Source organism: Stegastes partitus, unplaced genomic scaffold (assembly GCF_000690725.1).
Source record: "Stegastes partitus isolate 25-593 unplaced genomic scaffold, Stegastes_partitus-1.0.2 Scaffold78, whole genome shotgun sequence".
In the NCBI taxonomy this organism is placed as follows: Eukaryota; Metazoa; Chordata; class Actinopteri; family Pomacentridae; genus Stegastes; species Stegastes partitus.
Genome location: NW_007577809.1, coordinates 674,996 through 688,146, shown reverse-complemented (window position 1 = coordinate 688,146; position 13,151 = coordinate 674,996).

Below are 13,151 nucleotides of genomic sequence, written 5' to 3'. Positions count from 1 at the left end.
GATTATTTTCCAGGAGACCACTCTATCCCAGCAAAACAGCAAAGCATTAACAGAGTTTGGAGTGTGAGGAGCAACTGGTGCAGCATCTGGCTCCCATGTTTACATGCGAGGGGACAAGATTAATGGAGTGAATTAGCATATCTATGTAAGGACCTAAGAAGTGTGCATTCTAATTACTTTCACAGCCAACACTGCCAAGACCGGCTAACTCCCTTTGTCTTCTGCTGAGCCGAGAGAGGAAAGAGGGACAGTGTCATCCTGACAGCACATGAGAGAGAGGGGAGCTGGTCAATTACGTCAGCTGTCTGGCTTAGTTTCAGAGTGAGAACTTCATGAGAATTACCACGGAGACCAAAAGGAAGCCGAGCACCGGCTCAGAGACGCAACCCAGCAAGAACAATGCTATTATTAACATTCATAACTCCTACAGAGTGAGCTCTCCAGCTTAGCAAGACAGACACACGCACGGAGAGACATCAGTAAAGGTTTGTGAATACATCAATCTCACAACACTGTCACAGCAACAAGCTTTGCAACAAGGACAAGTGGTGTCACATGTTCACTGACAGCAGAATTATGAAGGACAGACAGATGGATGCGTTGTCACCGAGATCAAGGGTAAATTATGCAGCTTGTATCATTTAATAATTATCTGTGCAGATGAGTACGTGCGCAGGCAAGATGGCGGCAGCCCGCCTTCGAGCTGATAAACAGATTGCCAACGATACAGTTGTTCCGCATGAGACAGTGCACCTGTTGGAGACACAAAGGGGGGAAAACATCTCTCTTTTCAGACCCACAAGACAAACAGCAATTCTCAGTGGTGGCGAATGAGCCGTGCGCGTGAGCTGGTGCGCTGGCGTGTGCAGGTTTCAGTGCAGCGGAATGTCTCCTCAGAGAACAGACAGCAGCTTCTTCACATGTGGTGACATGGCTCATTACTGGGGGATCCATGCAGTCTGTGATGGGTCCAAACACTCAGTGGGGCACTTTACAGGAGAAAACTGCCACAGTAAAATTAAAAAGACTTGGACTACCACTCACATAGCTGTAACAGCTTAGAGTGGTACATGAAACGCAGAAGACGCAGAGGCAACAGGTAGGGGCAGGGCAACGTGAAATAAAGCAGGAATATTGTTTGAGTGAATGCTTAACAAAACATAGCGATATAGCAAATGTATCAAAAGATTGTTAGTAAAAACTTGAATTAATCTGCTGTGTATTACATCAAACAAACCACTTTAACTTTGGAAAAGAGAATTTTTGTACAATGATAACCAAATTAATTTAGAGCTGAAACTGAATAAGCTGAGTTACTTTCATTATCAATTCACTTGCTTATTATTTTCTCAATAAATTTTGGGGCTACATGATAGAAAACAACAGTCAGGAATGCAGCTCACATCTTCCCAGGATCAGAGGTGATGTCCAGGCAAACTGTTGGACCAATATCCCAAAACATAAATGGTTTACTAGAGGTGTGGACTTCATTTACATGATTTGGACTCACGTCAGACTTTCACATGTTCATATTTAATTGGCAAATCAGCTCAGACCAGTAAGTTGTGACTTTACTGGGACTTAAAAGTGTAATCAACGGACAACAGATGAATTGTATCCACCAGTAAACAGCAGATCAGGCTCTTCAAGCAGGAGGAATATTCAAAAAGGCACATAAGCAGAATTCTAAAAACAAAACAAACACAAAAAAACAGCAGCAACCGGCAACATATTTTTACCAACTGATAAAACACAGCCTGCAACATTAGAAGTGACTAAAAATAACAATAGTCAATCAAAACAGACTCACTACTTTGTCTTGACGTGAGAGGATCATATAAAGCTCTTCAAAATCTAATCAGTGTCAAATCTGAAAACTCCAAAAAACTATCCAACAAACAATATATCATAATTTCCATCTTATGACATGTGTAATTTTTTGTACTGTATATTTCCATGTCAATTCAATTTACTTACACCAACTGCTGTAACACAATAATGACTTGAAGTGCATCAAAGATGTACAGCTGCTAATATAGAAGTGATGCATTTCACCTGTCAATCGGCTGCGATTTCTGAGAATGGATGCAACCGAAAATCAGACCGTTAGCAACCCCAGGAATCGCCAAATAAACAGCCAAAGTGACTTAAGTAGACAATTCCATTCAGTTTCATGCATATATTCACAGCACAGGTGATCTCAGGGCACTTCACATAGTAGGGTGAGGTTTTACAGTGTTATATTATAGAGAGAAACCAAACAAATCTCATGATTCCCTTTGAGCAAGCATATGGCAACAGCGGGATGAAAAAACTTTTATCAAAAAGAAACCTCCGGCAGAGTCATCGGAGAGGGCAGCCACCTACCTCGACCCGTGAGGGCAAAAGGGAGAGAGAAAAGGACAAAAACAGCGGGACAGAAAGTACACCGTGGCCATATGCTGCCTTATATAGTGGCCACATTGTTTAATTGCCAAATGCAACCTTCAGTCACCACAATGACATATAGCACAGCAAATGCCAAGAACTGTAAACACACTTTCCAGGCACTGATGTCTCTGATATGTAGATGATACTGTTAAAACCCACACAGGATGTAATAAAATAACCGTCTGAACACTGATGGTGACTCTACCAGAAAGGCCTGCATGACTTCATCCTCGGGTTATTTTCGATGACTACATGTTTGTGGATGGAGCAGCAGTTCTGGGAAACATAATATCACGAGGTTCATCAGTCTGAACCCATTGCAGGTAGCGCAGCAGAAATGCAAAAGCACCAGAATTCTTAAACACGAGAAGATGCCACATTGGTGTTTCACATCATTTCACAATATCATATAACAGCATACATTAACATGCTCGAACACACACATCTCTGCGTCTGCATCTTCGTCACACACAGGCCTCCAAACTCACCACAATAGCAGCTCGGTACAAGCTGTACCTTTAACTTTCCCAACATTGTTGACATCCTCTGAGCCTGAATACTCGACTGAGCTTTCAAAGGTCTTTCTACATTATTGAATACCTTGGATTTTAAATGTAACGCTAAAGCATTCCACATGGTTCAGTGTTCCCCTGGTTATCTAACCACTTTCTCTGCACGGTTTAGGTCTTCAATTATCCATCCATCATGAGTCATTTGTGCTAGAACCATGAGACTACTCTGTAGCATTTAAGGACGTTTTATAGGTGTGCACACCTATTGTGTATAGCCTGAATAACGGACGCATTTATACATCGAGTATGAGAATCGCATGAAAAGCTCAAGGACTGGCCAAGTGGTTAAGAGCATGCTGTTCTATCTGAATGTAGAAGTGTTTAAGTAAATGTGTGACATACATTTGTGCGCATGTGTGTGTGCTCTTGTCCATTGTTACGTGTGTGTGCGTGCTTTACAACGCAGAGCTAAACTGAAATAAATGATGTCTGCACTGTGCCCCGCCCTGTCCACATATCTAACGCTGCGAGAAACCAGTAACTGGGTCAGCAACATAAACATGCTTAAACACGAGCCGGATCCTCCATGTTGCTTCCACAGACAAGATGTAGAGTGACACTGGAGATACAACTCTGAAATATGGATGCATTGGGACACAGTCCATAATCCCAGTACCCAGAAATGGTGTGGGGGTGGGTGTGTGTGGGGTTTTTTATAGCTATAGTAGTGATGATGGACAAGGGAGAAAGTACCAAGAGTAGAGGATGTTATCAGGAATGAGAGAGTGGATCAGGTGACTCGCTTGGAGATAAAAGCATGGTAGACTCGAAGAACGTTCCCAAAAGGTTATTAGCTTTTATTGTATAATTCAGCTTGGATTCTCTTATAATGCTCTTAAAGACTGTGTTCTGAAAGTAACATTTTTGTTAATATACAAAAAGGAAATGTCACATTAGACTTCAATTCAGGCCCAGTGACCTCCCTGTTTCCTCAAAACATTTTTAAGTGCTTGTATTTTAAATGCCAGTTACAACATTGAGAGCAATACACAAATAACTGCATGAGGTGTGCTGAGGAAAAAATCTGAAGCACATCTTAATAATAAAGACTTACTTCACATCAACATTTTCCGTGTTGATCTTCCACCTTCCCCATTTCTTACTACATCCATGTGCATTAAGCGCAGTACCTCGTAGTAAGAGGCATCTTAACAAGAGACCACGTGCTCATGTTGTGTTTCCAGATTCACGAAGATGGATATCATGTTTCAACTTTTGCTCTTTGCTTACAGACAGCATTATTATCCAGCATAAATAGTACCAACACGAGCTTAATAATTAATAATTGTGTACAGTCATAAAATATAAACAGACAACTTAATTATATGCCAGTGCGTTTTGATGAATGGGATTGGAGTCCGCGCATTTAACAATGAAATCAATACTTGCATTAATCAAGTTCCAGGGAGTCATTACTACACAGTGTGAGGTACAAGTGAGGAAAAAAAAAAAAAACGCAAACACAAGAGCGTACTACAGCCTGGGTGTGGGACGGGAATAACAGCCACACACACACACACTAAAAAAAAAAATAAGATGGCTGTCATGCAACACGATGAAATGTAACAAGAGTGACAAGCTCAGTGTAACTTTAAGGCTTTAATTTGGAACAAGGCAAGAAAATAAATGGGGCTAAGTTGTCTTTAATGGGTCTTAGTTTGTCTGCCAGTCTTAAACAAATTTAATTTGTTAGGTCTCCTATCGAGCAGAACACACAGAAGACAAACAGTGTGGGCAGGAGCGGCTCGATCTAAACAGAACAGCAGGTGGAACAATAGTCGAAATGTCCTCAGGAATATGTCGAGGAACTCCGCTGAGCATACATCATATTTCAATATCCTGCCTGGTTATTGCCTGGGTTAAAATTGCTTTTTAGCCTCTAAACAGTGTGAGTAAACTCGTTAACACCACTTCTCCGCAAATCCATAATAATCATCCTCCCGTCGCTATGGGAATGCTGAGGTAGGAGAGGAAACCTCTATCTTCAAATATCTCCCAAAATAGTCTGAGGTGTATGAAATGTCAGATTAGCTCCAATTCCCAGCCACCAGCCTTCAAAGCGAGCAATAAATGCATGAGAAATACACAGTTTGTCTAAGGTATTTATACATCATTTTCTACACACTCTCCTCCCCTGTATGGCAGATTTACATTTTTATGAGGTTTAAACTATAACTACAACCTGGAATGGCAGATGTTTGAGCTTCCAAACGGGAGATGAGGGGCCAGTTGTCCACATTTTCAATAATATCAATGCAGACAGAGCTTTTACTTTTATTTGCAGCAGCAGGTGAGTTGCGTTGTTGCCACACTCGCTATATTGTACATACCATAGGTGGCACAGTAATAACGCACCTAGGAAAATTTACTCAACACAGAAGGATTATTTTTAGCCTCGGACAAGAAATAAGGCAACTTCTCTCACCCCATAACTAACCACATCTGGTGTAGGGCAAAGGGAATGTTCAAAAGGTGCTTTCCAATTAGGCATTAATTCGTCACACAACCTCGCACTTTAATTAAATGTAGCACATCAAATGGAGATGTGAAATATGGGGTTATTAATGTGATGACCGATAATGGTGTTGCCAAGCAGGGGCCTTGGTACGCGGTAAAAGCCTGCAGCCTCTGAAGACTGGTGGCATCACAGCTTAGCCTTAATCCCCCCCGCCCGTCAAAAAGACACATTTTCCTAATTGCCTTTTAACTTATATGAAATTAGCACCTACGTAAGTCAAATTATCATTGCATGATGTGGATAATTGAGATTGGGGAGGGAGGCTGCTACAGTGATAGGCCAGTTGAGCTCATTAATTATTGTGTTGCTGGGGACGGCGCCAGGGAAAAGAGAGAGCTCTGCATTAGGGATGTGAGGATAGCGCCTCTCGAGGGGGCGATCTGGGGGCATTAGCCCTCTCCTCCAAGGATTATCCGTGCAGTGTTCGAGGCACTGCCAAGGGAAACGTACACTGAAGAGGATTTTGGATCAACTTTACTGTAGAAAAGGGTACCATGAGAAAGTCCTCTCAACCTACATGGCATCATAAAAGCGGTCAAAATGAATAATGATTCAACCCTTGTTATAAAATTATCACTGCATAATTTTGAGCTACCCCTTCACTAAATGTACATTTTACTAATGAGTGAAGATGACCCAATTGATAGTAACAGATTGAGATTAGGGTTTAACATAAATTGAGATTATGACTTCGAAGGGGATTTACCATAAAGACCCGTTAATAGTCGCTGAAATAAGTCAAAGAATAGACATTTTTCATCCAAGACAGGCTCTAGAATATTGACCTTTTCATTGTTTTATAGCACAGCAGATGCGGCACTCTTCAAGAAGTTCATGCAGTGTTGGAATGCAGTTAGGATTGATCTAAAACAACTGACTTATGCTCTTGACAGCATATTTTTCAGTGACAGATGGCAGGACTCCCAAAGCAATAGCTCAGATGGTCAAGCAAAACTCATCAGCGAATGGAAAATGTTATAAGCCCTGACTGCGCTTTTGATCGATCTGCCAGAAGTCCAACTAAATAAATAAATCACACTATTCCTAAGCATAAGGATGATATCCCAACTGAAATAATGTATTCAAGGAAGCAAGCAAGTTACTCGAGACATTACAGTATTGCATCAGATACTACAACTTAACCATAATTATGTAAGAGGAATCTGTTTGTTGTTATGTCATCATATCATGACTAATGCTGCAACAACACACAAAAAAAAAGAAAAAGGAAAGGAAATAATACATATGAGCTGCATTTAGATTAGCTTTGCTGTATACAGTGCAACACAAACATCAGACCTCTGTCACTCCAGGCTTATCGTCCTCTCCACTGCCGTTTCCTTCATCCCCATGGCAACTACTCGTCTCCTTATCCTAATCACTACAAGTTAACCTTGATATGAAACAGTGCCCAAGGAACGACTCACGCTTTCATGCGAGCTTCTGAAGACAGACACCATTTCTAATAATAGCCATAAAAGAAATCACTGTCGGAATTTTATGGGAGTCTGAAGATAAATGATGAGCGTAGAAAGACAAGTTGAAAACGACATTCGGGGAACAAGTTAGACAGAGACAACAAAGCGCTCGAGACTTGAAAAGGATGTACTCAGGGAAAAATCAACTGAGGTTTCATTAAATCCCTGAAGTCTTGGGAGTAAAGGCCATATTTTCCACTGCTAATGTTTTGTGAGGATGTTTATCAGCCAACAATAGTAACAGAACCTCACTGCCCTGATCCACTGACACTGACATATATTTCGACCTCAATTTTTTGACATGTGAAACACATAATTATAGCCTGTATTTTCCTCTTTGCTGCTATTTGTCTAGCCAATTTATTGGGCAGAGCTCGTAATCCTCCAGTTTGACTGCTGTAAATTAGAACTATTAAAAAAACAAAAAAACACAGCCCTTGCTGCTGTATAGCGGTCGGTAATCATAGCCTTAATGATCACAAATGCAAAACAAGACATCTCCTGAGCACTTAACTCACCATTAAAGGTGTCAGAGACAGTACTTGTGTTATATAACAGTCATTTGCTGTTCCTCTGATAGAAACCCTGCCTTGACACTATCAATTACCATTAGTTTGGTAAGCAGGTTTCTAATAAAGACGAATTACATTATACTTGTGTAATGATCAAAACACAACTGTGCCTCAACAATTCACATTCAGAAAGAGTCCTGATGATTTAAAGAAGAACAAGACCGACACAGTATTGCATTGATATCCAGCTGCCTGCATCATATCAGTGGTGCTTTTTATAGAGGGGAAAAAAAACAACATGACTGACTCTCCAGGGACGCTACATAGAGGTTTATGGGAGCATTTTGTTGGGGGTCGCTGAGCACATTTAAAACTGGCACAGAAAAAAAATCTCAGCCAAGAGGACTGGAGATTGAGACGACCTATCTCATTTTTATGGAGCCCCCTGGCTACGAGCTGGCTAATTGTGACTGACCCAAGGAATGTGTGGCCGGTGGTCGGCTCTGACCCTGAATGGCCTCTGGTGCCTCTTCCATTAAACAAGGCCAGGAACAGTCACAGAGATGGAGCGTAGACACATACAGGACAACATAAATAAAAGAAGATGGCCACAACATGAGCCTGTGTAAATTAACTAGTGGCATACAGTGGTTCTCTAGAGTGAAATGTCCGTTAAAAGCAAGAAAATAGTGAAAGCGTTAGGAGTGTTAGTCCTCTAACAGTCTAAATTGGAAGGAAATTCAGTTGAGGAAAAGCAGTAAATTCGTACATTTGAGAAGACGGAACTAAAGGGAAAAGTTTTGTCTTAAGATAAAATTAATAGTCAAAATTGTTGATGAATCAGTGATACTCCTCCTGTCAGTCAATTACTCAATTAATAAACTAAACTTCTCAAGTCTAAACGACATGCTTGCATATTTTACAATTCAAAGAACACACAACACAAGATAGCAGCATTATTCCCATTTTAATTTAGGCAAAAACAGGATGATTAACTCTGGATAACTACCAATCTTTCTCTTTATTTCTCACTATTTATCAACTATATCTTTCTCAGCTGGGCTGCAGTTGTCGTAGTGAAGACAAGTTAGATGGGAAAAGTCAGTCACCTTCTAGATTCCCATTTCAACCTTCCTCACTGCTCTCTCGTAGTCAGTGACGGAGCACAAACACGATTGCTTACTGATTGCATGGACAAAGTCTAATTTTAAGGAGATGAGAAAGGCACAGTCACTCCATAGCAATATGGAAATCAGAGAACATAATTTAAGAACAAACCTGCCTAATCATGTACGATACAAATCCAGCAGGTGGTGGTATCAACAGGTGGAATCCAACACTAAATTATAAATGAAAAACCTACACGTATACAGCAGGACTACAATAACCAATGTAACCTCTTGCATTAAAATCTAGAATTCTAACCGTACATGTGTGTATGACTTGACATGCATGTTGGTGTACTTGACACTCGTACTGTAGCTTGTAATGTGTAGTACATTAACATCACGGTCGACTGGGTTCACACAACCATTAAAAAAAGAAAAAAAAACTAATCAGCAGGAACGGAAATCAAAAATGGGTCTTTTAGTGAAGAAAGCTGCAATTACACAGTTTTAAGAGTGTATTTTACCTGTTTGAATAGGAAACATTTCGGCGCAGTATTCATCTCAATAATCGCCGAGTGTGATAATACAATGGGCTGACCTACTGCTAATTCTGGGAAACACAATTACCCTGAAACAGTAATGGCTCATGCAGGACGTGATGGTATCATTTAGTCCCATTACATTTACAATTCACAGGCACATAAAGAGAGTAAAATCTTTTCTAGTTAAGAAATATGAGACAATGAACACTTAATCACCACATTAATGAGATCAAACACCCACGACTTGTCTTCTTAGAGACAGAAAGAGCAATACGACGAGGATAAAAATGCTCTGCTTCGATGTTTACAAACTCTGTGACCATTCTCCTCAACCCACAAATTAGAATTACTTCACCTTCAATGTGTGGGTGTTACATGTAATGCAACATGATTTCTGCGAAGGTAGCTAATGTATCCCTCTAAAACCTAAAAAACGCACACACAGGGAGGTCAAAGTGATTTATCCGACAATGTTTTTGACCTCAAAACACGATTTTCAGCAACAACCATTCTGTCCATCCTGATTGCACCCGCAGCGCCGGCTCACGTGTAAAAGAAGGCTGTTAAACAGAAAATAATCATTCACCGGGCTCGAATATTACCCCAGAGTAAAACACTGTTTAAACGTTAGTAGCAAAACATCCCTTTTTTGATTCGGCAAATTATACCTTGAAGCAACTTAACAGAAGTGAATAGAAGTGGTGTGTTTCCAAGGCAAATCGTTATCACTGTTCTTCAAAGAGGAGAAAAAAATAACTAACTGCAGAAGGGAGGAAAGGAAAAAGAAAGAGTAGGGGGGCTGTTAAGATTGAGAGGAGAGAAACGGTAAAGCAAAGAGAGAGGCGCGTGAGTGTAACAGAGCAGGTGTAGTAGTGAGAAGTGGCTCTCCGTAAGGCCATAAGGTAAACTCTATGGGAACTGTGACTCCGAGCCAGAGGTACTGAAAAGGCAGGCGATAGCAGTAATGAAAGAAATGCAATAATAATGCAATAATGCTGGTTGGGTGAGTCAGCTGGGCCTCCGGCATTTTCTCCATAGTGCAGTAGATGACCTGGTTTCTCTCCTGTTCCGTTCCTCCACTGCAAACACAGGACCAAGGTGCTAGCCATCAATAATAAATACACACAGTTACTGTTGCCACAAGCCCCTGAGCTGCACAGGGCTGAGATGGAGGCTTATTAAAGTCCCTCCCTTCTGTTATTGTTTAGCCCTGGAAGAAAGTGGTGTTATGAAAAATAGGACAACAAAGAAGAGCATGGCTTGGCACGGTGTCAGGAACAGGCACTACTAAATTGCTATTGTCCTTGGATAGAAAATTAAGGCTGTCCTGAGCTGTGTGTTCAGGCTGCATCTGTCCTGCTGCATCTTTCTTGTTACCATAGCACGGCGAAAGCCAGCAACTTGCTTTCTGTGATCACTAGCTGACTCAGGGACACTGACTCAGAGGACGGTATGCATAATCACCGTGTAGATCAGCATCAAGAATCCAATCTCAAAACTTTTTTTTAGTTGTCTCATTAGCACAGAAACTTAAAAACTGGCAGACACCCAGTATTGAATGTCTGTTCTAGTTTACGTCTTCTTTCATCAGATACTGGCAGAAATCATGATTTTGCCAAATTTTGACTGTAATTAATGTTGGTAAAGTTCTCGCACAGTAGTTTAAATTTTGCTGCTTCTGTCAACGGAAACTGAAAGATTTCTAATAAAGTGTAATGCTCATAGAGATGTATAAGTATTGTTTTAGTATTGGCGTGTATCATGTCTGTACTAGCAGAGAATATTTTCAAGCAATATCCATAACCTATTGAATATGTTCCCATTTCAACTGACAACAACAAAAAAAGCCACAATTTAAATTGAAAAAAATAAAATTCTCACTTTGGTTCCCTCCAGTTGTTCCAGACCCTTCACACAAGTCTCATACAGGAATGTAAATAAGTGGGTTCAGATTAGAAGCTGTCTAAAATGTACTAAAAATATCTACTAACACTGATTTTTTTTCAGGAGTCAGTGGATGGTCAGAAAAAGATCAAGTTGGCAATTCACATCTGGTGCTAAAGATCAGGACAAGGGTGTGATCTTCACCTATACATGCCAATAATGACTGAGAGATGTGGTCTCTTTTGAGTCTGAGAAACTATAATTATGTTTATTAAAGCCTAATTACTCTACATTGCCATTTACATTCAATAATCCTTTGGTAAAATAATGATTTGAAATAAATAAATAAACAGATATAATTCCTATCTCTATTGTTTGAACACTAAGTCTTGTGATATTGTTTCATCCACTTCTACTGGAGACATTTCGCTTGACTGATCTGAGGAAGATCCATGGTCTTAAAAAGGCACACTAACGTCTTCTGTCTGAGCAGATTTCGTGCTTATTAAGGATCCCTGGATGAAAGAAGCAGAAGAACTTGGTCAAGGTCTGCTGCACTTTAGCATGCCATCATATCATGGACAGACAAGGTCCTGCAGCAGACTTGACAAGAGAACTTTTTATGGCGACTCCCTCCCATTACTTGCATCGTGTCCTAACCATCCTGGTGGCAGCTCAGCTTGCTGAGGAAGGTTAAAATCTAGTTTGTGTATGTTTCTGTGTACATGTGTTTTATATGGCTGATGGGGATCTCTGGGGGAGCTCTTTGTCCATGCATCCGCTCTGTAATCACTGCCATAAAAGAAACAAGAGGCAACAAGAGACAGGAAACTGGCAATAAATGACACGTCCTCCCAGTGGTGTAATAACTTCCCCATCCATCAGTCAACCTCTGCTCACACATCTCTCTCCTTCTCTGCCTTTCGACTTCCTCCTCTGGACCGGCTCACTACGGCTTTCTTCTCTGGGGAAGAATTACTCGGACGGACAAAGGGATTGATTGAGCTGGGCCACCATTTGATGTTTATTTCAGCTCAAATGAAACTGTCTTGTCCCCTCAATAAACCTCTGGCACAGACGTGCGGGCAGCAGAGACTATAGCCGCATGATAAATTACAATATGATATCACACCTTCATGTGTTCTGCCTGTTTCAGACAGACCATTTGTTTCACCAAAAAGACCTTGAAATTAATCTGCAGCCCTCCCAAATTTACTGTTGCAGCAGGGTTCTCCATGAGATCGATTTCACACCATATTCCTGTAAATGATGGCTGGCATGTCAAAGTCCCCAGCTCCCTACTGAGACAGGGATAAAGCAAAGACAACCAGAGGTGGGAGCTGAACACAGAGGAAAAGGCGAGGAGGGGACATGTTGTTAAATGTGGGACACAGAGAAACAATGCAGCAAGATGTAAAAAGTAATTGCTTAATTGCTTATACGCATTTAATTGATAGAAAATATATGATGAGTAGACTAGTAACTTCTGGTATAACTGTGACAGCATAAAGTTGTGAAAATTCATTTAAGTTGTTGTCAGGCGGCTGTCTGCTTTAGCTATCTATCTAGCCGAGGCTAATGCTAAACTGGTGTGTTCAACAGAAGCAGCAAGCAGCTGCTGAGTCGGTGAAAGCGGAAGTCAAGTATCGGACAGCGGAGAGCAGTGTTGTAGCTGCTAACAATGCTAACGTTCAGGGCAGGGCTTTAACTACATGTACTTCCAATAAATTGTGATGAACTGCAATAGAAATGTGCCCCTGCTTTGAGTATGAATACAATTATTTTTGTTGTGGCAGTAAAAATTGAAAGATTTCCTTGACTGATAGAGTTGGTGTTTTTTATTACTTTGGATTTCGCAGGCCAACTGCTGCTAAGCAACAGACGGGAGAAGGAGCAGCACAACTTTAAACAAAGTCATTATTTAGTTTTTCAAAAACATTTCACTTGATTTTTACATTGAAACATCCATTCATTTTCTTCCGCTCATCCAGAGTTGGGTTGTTGAAGCAGCAGAATAACCAGGGCATTGCAGACGTCCTTCTACCCAGAAGCACTTTCCAGCTCCTCCTGGGAGATCTAGAGGGGTTCATAGACCAGATGAAACAT